Below are 8,465 nucleotides of genomic sequence, written 5' to 3' on the forward strand. Positions count from 1 at the left end.
AAAAGAGGGAGAAGGGGAGTTGCACGGCAGATGGAAGGAGAACCTCATTGTTATACAGAATACATGTATGATGTTGTAATGAGAAAAAGAAAAAGTGTGTCACATTAGATTAGATGGAGAGAAAGGATGGGAGAGGAGGGGAGGAGTAGGGGGGATAGGAAGGGCAGCAGAATAGAATAGACAATATGATTGATGTATGTACATTCCAGGTATGTAATATATCAAAATATATTCTGCTGTCATGTATGACTAAAAAAAATAAAAATAAATCCTATGGTTAAAAAAATATCAAATTAGTAAATGGAGTTCAAGCAAAAAAAAAAAAAAAGAATACAAACAACGATAAATGTTGGTGAGAATGTGGGAGAAAGGGCACGCTCATACATTGTTGGTAGGACTGCAAATTGGTGCAACCACTCTGGAAAGCAGTACAGAGATTTCTCAGAAACTTGGAATGGAACCACCATTTGATCCAGCTATCCCACTCCTCAGTATATATTCAAAGAACTTAAAAATCAGCATCCTAAAGTGACTCAGCCACATATGTTTATAGCAGCACAATTCACAATTACTAAGCTATGGAGCCAAACTGAGTGCCCTTCAATAGATGAATGGATAAGGAAATCGTCATATATATACACAACGGAGTATTAATCTGCCATGAATAAGAATGACTTTATGAAATTTTCCAGTAAATGGATGGATCTGAAGTCTATTATGCTAAGTAAAATAAGCCAACCCTGAAAAACCAAAAGTCGAATGTTTTCTCTGATATGTGGAAGCTAACCCACAATAAGGGCAGGGGGCATAAAAATTCACCGGATTAGACAAAGGGAAATAAAGAGAAGGGAGTATGGAAAGACAGTAGAATGAACCTGACATAACTTTCCTATGTACATATATGAATACGCCACAGTGAATCTCAACATTGTGTATACCCACAAAACCGAGGTCCTAATTAGAACATGATATATTCCATGCTTATATACTTATATCAAAATGGACTCTATTATAACCTATAACTAAAAAGAATTAAGCAAATAAATAAATAGAATCTAAACTAAATTTGAAAAGGAAAAAGAATTTCCACCACTGGGCTGGGGAGATAGCTCAGTGGTAGCATGCTTGCCTACCATGCAAGGAGCCCTGGATTCTATCCCCAGAACCACCAGAAGAAGAAAAAAGAAATGCAGATCACCCATTTTCAGAAGAACCTTGTTGGGGAAGGAGTGCATATTAGGAGCTCAGCTGCTCTCCATTTGAGAAGAAGGCAGTTTAATGAGATCCAAGGAAAAAGAAACATCAAAAATCCAGCGGCACTCTAATTTGCCAGTGAAGAGCTTAACTTCACAAGCTCCTTGGACTGGTCACCTTGTCGTGGCCTGTCTCTTCCCCCTTATGATTGGCAGTAACCACGAAGATCCCGGACATTATCTCCAAGGCAACAAGAAAGATAGGTGGAAGACTATGTCCACTTACACCCATTCTTAGCAGGAAAGCACACAAAAAAAATGTTGATGACAACTTTAATTTCAAGTAGGAGACCAAAGCCAGATTAAGCTCCTGAAAGTTTGGGACAACACAATTCCATGTGTACAGCCAATAAGAGTCTTCAAGGGCTTTTACAACAGCGAGCCTAGGGAAGCTCCTAGGCATTTGTCTTCTCCAAATAAATTAGAGAGCATCCCCCAAGTCTGCAAGGGTCGACCAGGGAGAAGGTCGCCACCTTCCTCCACAACCACCTCCCTCCTGCCCCTGCTCATATGCAAGTTTCGTCTTGCGCTTGGGGAGCCAGGACTCTCCCAACTCACACTTGCACTGATGCACTCACTGTCAGTGCTTCACATTCACAAAATGACCTGCCTCTCCTACCCGGTTCCCAGCACCACACCCAGGCGATGCTCACTTACCTGGTGACAAAATGTTACATGTAAACTCAGTCATAATTTGTGCATAATTGTGTTACTGGCAGTAACAAATATGTATTTGAATAAAGTGAACTTTTCACAATGCTCTTTTACAGTTATTATTACATTGAATTCTCATCAGTAGCCACAAAACTTCTGTTAAATCCAACATCATTATTCCCATTTTACAGAGGAAGATAGTAAGCCTTAGAGAGGGTATAATATCTTCTCTGAGCCCAGCCTGCTTCTCCAAGGCAAAGTTCATATTGAACAGAGACTGGAGAAATGAATACTATTTCAAGTAATAGCTGAGAATATGAACTTTGGAATTAGATGAGTTTATCTTCTAGAGCTAGGTTTGCCATTTACAAAGCTTTATAATACGAGACAAATCACTAACTTGCAAAGCCTTAGTTTCCTCATTTGTACGTTGAGAGTCATATTACTGTTTATGACCTGGGGTTGGTGTGAGGATGAAACATGATATACTTATAAAAAGTATCATGCAAAATAAGAGCTCCCCAAACAGTAAGTGCTAATGTAATTGCTATTATTGCAACCGTCATGGGCCCTAAATATATGTGGGGTCAGAGAGGGAGAGTCTATTTCAGTTCTCTGATACCACATTGAATTAGAAATTTAACATGCTATGCATACATGAGTTAAGATTTTGCCCCAAAAAGCAACATATTGTTCTTTTTCTTCTTTTTTGGGGGGGAGAAGGGGAAGGCTTGTTGTGCTGTATCACTGAACTTCATCCACCCCATCTCTCAAAATATTTCTTACAATGTGAAAATAAATAGGAAGAAATTTATAACAAAGTATTGATATCTCAGCAAGATATTCCTTGCTGCCTTTCTTATCACAAAGGAATGTGACCATCCTGTGGTCCCAAAGGACAGAAATAATGCGAATAAGAGCCAGAAGGACATTGGCAGTTTCTGGGCCTTCTGTTTCAACACTTTGTGCTTAATACAAAAGCACCAGTTCTTTAGTAGGTGGCTTTCTCAGCAGGATGAACTGACCCCCCGTTATTTTTCAGGGTAAGTCTCTGGTTATGATCAGATAGACAGCAACTGCTAGCAGTCATGGGACTAACCTGGAGTTCAATTCATTTATTCACCAACATATATTGAGCACCAGGCACTGTGCTAGGCTTGGAATGAAAGTTACTTTCTTGTGTTGAGTTCTATCACTTGAATACTGCAAGTAGTTTAAAAAGTGGTTTAATCTCATTTTTTCCATTAATTATACCTGGTGGCTACTCTTAGTCCCGTACATTGCAGATGAAAAACCTGAGTTCAGAGGTGAAATAATCTGTCTGAATTGCACAGGTAGAAATTCATATAACGAAGTCTTGGAATTAGTCATATCATATTTATCTGTATCTGAAACTTCACTAAATAGTTATCTGTTATAGAAAACCTGAGCTGAAAACAATCTGTATAGAATGTTTTTTAGGGGCAAATGAATAGTGCAAGCCTCTTCAAACTCTAATAAAACAGTCACAGACTTTCAGAGAGAAAATTTTTATACTCCTTGGAAAGAACCACAAACTCACAGTTGTGCAAGGTTTCGCTGTCCTAGTCCGGGGGGAATAGCCCAGAGGTAGCCTATTGGGATGCTGCCCAAAAGGCAAGCGCCTTTATCACTATCATCTTCAGCAAGAGCCACCTGTAAAGTGTCTTTTAAAATGGCACCTTATTAGACACTTGGCAGAAGCTTCACAGGTGCTGTTTCTTTCTTAGGGATTAATGACAGAGACCCAGCCCTGGTAGAAGTGGATGGGCAGGACCGTAACTCACCCATCGTGGATGAAGTGTGGGTGTGAGTCTTTTTTTTTTTTTTTTTTATCCAGAAATGTGATGGTCTTCTCAGAGCTAATCCCTCTTTTTCCTTGGAGCTATCTACATCCATGGAGCGGAGCTTTTCTCCATTCAGATCAAACAAAACTTCAACCAATGAGCCTCAGTCCCAGCATTTGTTCTGAGCAACTGAGCCAAATGGAAACAGCCAAAACACTCGGAGAAGCCCTGCAGACGACCAGGTAAGAATGTTCAGCAGGTACCTGGTGCCGTGGTCACAGTGCAGGTCGCTTTAGAGTGTTAGGGGAAAGGTAGAGGGCACTAGCTCTGAATCCTAAACTGAATGAGAGACACAGGCTTCACTGAAATAAAAGGTAGTTGTCTGACTTTGTTCTCATCTTAAGTTTAAGTACAGAGCTTTATGCCTTTCCTTGACCGTCACCAGTTATGAAACGAAACAAGTATCTCCAAGAGCCTGAGAAAAAACATCCTACTAGTAAATATAATCCTTATATTCATATTCAGAAATTTGCTTTTTTTTCCTGCATGCTCTGTCCCTCATACCTACATTATTTTTGTTTCTAATTTTCTTGAAAATCTAACAACTTGTACACTATTGTATCCAACCTGTATAGTAATAATACTATGTCCATGCATCCCAAGTTCTTATAGGCACACTTCATAGAACATTAATAAAACCAGAGCAAACATTTGCTTTTAATAAATGGGAAGGCATTTTAAAGAATAGAAATGGCTCTGAATCCAAGATCTCAGTTCCTATCCTACTTAATATTTTTTTTTTTTTGGTTTTTCCATGCATTCTATGATTTAGTTCAAATATTTCTACCTGGTTCTCTCTCCTAAGTTCACTCTCAACATTAATAAATAAATATATTTTATATGTGTAAAAAATAAATATATATGTATCATATCAAAACCAGATAAGTTTCCCAACAACCTTCTACTTGAAGGTACTCTGTAAGCCTATTAGATCTGACCCATAGTCATTAAAAATCTGGCACTTTGAATAGGAATCAGTACCAATGATCACAATCCCTGATAAAGCCAACTCTTCTATTAAGTAATTATAAAAAAAAATTATTAATCATGTTGGCTTCTATGTACAAGTCAAAGAAAACAAAAACTGGTTAGCTTCATAACCCAGAATAAAACTTACAACTTAAAACATTTCCTGAAACGTGTAGCATTCCTTTAACCAAAATGAAAGTATCCTGTCCTATCTTTTGTGACCACCACGTCATTATGTGAGCAACAGGCTACATGTGGTGCTGTAGTTAATGTGCACACCACCCTGCTGCAAAAAGTCATTAGTGGTAGTGTTCAGATAGAGAAAACCGGAACCACAGGACTCAAACGAACTTGCCTAAAAATCATGGGGCAAGACAAGACATAGAGTCTCAATCTCATCTTGCTACCTCACGCAGCTTTTCAAAAAAAAAACTCTGCCTTCAGGAAACAAATAATGGCTTATTCCGATTGCTTAGTTCAAACTCACATAAGTTATAGCACCAAACAGAGAGTAAGGAAACAGTTAGTGTTCAGGCTAGTCCAAGATCATTTCAATCATGAACTTCTAAAATCGCAACATGCTTCAGCCATACAGTATCTCATGGCTAGAGCCGGATCCAATAAATATACAGTTATCTGGGGCGGGCAGGGAGCCTGTCAGTGCTGTACAGAGGAGAGGCAGTCGGGTTGCCCTGTGACTCAGCTGAATCTTACTCCCAAAGTGAATTTCCACTACCAAGTTCAGATTAACATGCTAACATCATGCTAAGACTTTCTAGGAACTTTGCAAAATACCCCCGGAGCAGTGAGAGAAAAATGAACATCGTTTCACGGGAGAGGTAAGCTCTGAGTTACAACCTGCTTGAACACAGTCGCGCATTCTAGCAAAAAGAAAAAAAATGATCAATTGAGAAGAAGAAATAGGAGTACCTACTTGAGGAGAAGAAAGTCACTCAGAGACTGTCTTCTTGTGCTACAGAGGGCAGCAGAAGGGGCCTTAACCCTTGCTGCCCGTCACAGAGCTGCTGAGCAGGGAGCCCGCATTTTCAGTTTTGCTAGAAGCCGTTCTGAGGCTGTTGTGACCATGAAATTAGGAAATGCAGAAACTCAAGAATAAAGAACTAGCACCACCATTTGACTGGGATTGGAAACTCTCCTTCAAATAATAAAGGCGGCGGTGGCCTTCCATCCAGGCCTGATTCTAACTTTCTCAGCACTTCCGTTTTGATAGATGTTTAACGTGGGGAAAGTCATGTGTTGATCCACCCAAACTTTTTTCTTTTCTTCTCTCCCTCTCTCTCTCTCTCTCTCTCTCTCTCTCTCTCTCCCTCCCTCCCTCCCTCTCTCTCTCTCTCTCTCTCTCTCTCTCTCACTCTCTCTCTCTCTTTTATGTAATCCAGCCCATTTTCTGTTTACTCATAATAAAACTTGAAGTCTAGACGAATTGGGGGGAAAGAAGTAAATAAAGCTTTCATTCAGCACATTTTGAACAATTTTGTTCATCCCACAGCTAAAAGCAGGACAGAGGACACACCTGTGATCCTGGTCTTGGTAACTTTCTCTTTCTGCTCCGCACTTTGTGTCACTGATTAATGACCCTCCTGACTTTGTAACCTGCACAGGTTTAGCTCCTCTGACTTTGAACTCCTTCTTCTGTCCTATGATCCTGGCACTTTCCTGAAATAGTTTACAAGTTCATAGGGTTTTTGTTTGTTGTTTGTTTTTAACGCAGAGACAAACGTTCTAAAGTAGGAAATGAGTTTTAAAATAATATTAAATTTTTTCAAATTTTAATAGCTTATAAACATCTGCTGTAGGTTAATGTAGCATGTACTCCAAAGGGTTTTTTTTAAATACATATTAGCTTTTTCTACTCTGAAAGTCTGAGTAAGGCTGGTTTTCCGGAAGTTGAGCAGTAACCGATGAAGGGAGGAGGAGGGGACTCTCTCTGGCTACTTGCACCTCTTGGTCTCCCAGCCAAAGGCCACACGCAGGAGGAGGGCCATCTCAGAAATGACTTGGGGAAGAAAGGAAAAGGGAACCTCTCAGAATCGATGCTTTAACATTTTTTTAAATAAATAATCTTAACTGTCTTCCATTTTCTCTATATTTGTGAATTAGTCCATAAATAATTTGAATGAGCAAACTTCTCTGAGATTAACTTTTCCAAAACATGGAGAGCAGGGAACATTTTAGTTAAGATGCAAAGTATTTGATTTAGTTTATCAAACATAAAATGTTAACAAGATTCACTTACATGAGGGATAATCATGTTTACTAAGCAGTGCAGGAACTTTGTTAGCTGTTTATTGTTGTGTATGATTTCTGGGGGAAAGTAAACTTTAAATGTTTTGAGCAGTTTAAATGTCTTAAAAGCAAAATATTTTTTCTAACTTAATTAAATCCTTTCATTATTTTTTAGCGAGAATGGATGAATTTTGCTTTTCAAACAGCATTTAGTTTCCTGCTAAAATCAGTTGTGCGCATCAATATAGAGAAGGAAATTACAGAGAGCAACAGTTCTTAAAAATAGGACATTCAACGGATTCTAAACTGATTATAGATTATTTCCTTTTTTAGAAAATATGAATAAATAGTGTAAATGTCACATAAAATATAAATTAGATTACTTATCCTTAAAAGAGTATTATTGATATTCACTTACATTTCAGTATATGCTTTCTTGAGTAGAAGAGAATCAAAATAATAGCAAATGTCTCCTGGGCATATAAATACAGGAATTCTAAGCACTTTCATAGTGATGTGGAGACCATGAGATACTAAGCTTAAGTACCCATACCAGCAGGCAGGAGGGCTCAAACGTGGGTGGTCCAGCTCAAACCTCACACCTTCAACACTCCTGTGTAGCATCTGAACCAACACACAGGATCTCACTCTATGAGAACACTCAGGTTTCAATGTGTCCTGAGGAGACAGTGAAGTTTCATCAGCAAATCAAAAACAATTTAATCAGGTTGATATCGAAAGTTTATTTTGACCATTTTGATGTTTATCATCCTAATGAGTTCACTAAAAATAAAAATGTGTGCTTAGACTAACAATGTTTTAAAATACTCTGTGCTTTCTTACACACAAAAAAAAACTTCCTTTGAGATAAAGGAAGAATCATTTTAAAAGGAAGAATCATAAACTGTATTCACCACTATTAAGAGTTGGTAATGAAAAAAAAAACAGAAAGAACAAGTTAAATGAAGCACTGTAATACAGTATCATAGAAACAAACGCAGGACAAATTAAATCTCAGAAGTATAATTCAAAGAGAAATATCATGCCTGATTCCCTCATACATACTTTTAAAATGAATAATCATTTTCATCAAAATCATGCTATCCACTCTATCTTTACTAAAAACTAAAGTGGGCCAACATAAACATACCGTGTATATGTTATAGAGTCATGTGGTTTATTAAGGAACACTGAACAATGAAATTCTAAAAATTTTTTTCAGGTTACAACCTTCATGTATTTTTCTTTTTTTTTTTTTTTTGATACCTTCTCCCATTCCAGAAGTAGCCACTAACAGCCTGGTTTCCACAAGTAAAGTGAAGCAGAAAATTGATGCAATCTGTCTGGGTCATTCAAGCAAACTCTTGCTGTGATCTGGTTGATTTAGGCTAAAATAAAAAAATCAGGTCTATGGCTTGGAATGTGTGCTTTGGTCAGACACCCCAGATGATAGCAGAGCTCGGGACTCAGATACATA

The 8,465-nt window shown here is 38.2% G+C and overlaps 1 protein-coding gene across 2 annotated transcripts in view; it reads right to left on the reverse strand.

Annotated features, from left to right (window-relative positions):
* Window positions 1–5,701, reverse strand: part of Esr1 (estrogen receptor 1) — a 379,003-nt gene extending 373,302 nt beyond the window's left edge. For both annotated transcript variants that reach the window (XM_076858124.2, XM_076858121.2), the window contains exon 1: window positions 5,676–5,701. The gene's annotated coding sequence lies outside the window, so the exon portion shown is untranslated. The remainder of the gene's footprint in view (window positions 1–5,675) is intronic.
* Between the last annotated feature and the right edge of the window lie 2,764 nt (window positions 5,702–8,465).

The sequence above is a fragment of the Callospermophilus lateralis genome, chromosome 6 (genome assembly GCF_048772815.1).
Source record: "Callospermophilus lateralis isolate mCalLat2 chromosome 6, mCalLat2.hap1, whole genome shotgun sequence".
Lineage (NCBI taxonomy): Eukaryota > Metazoa > Chordata > Mammalia > Rodentia > Sciuridae > Callospermophilus > Callospermophilus lateralis.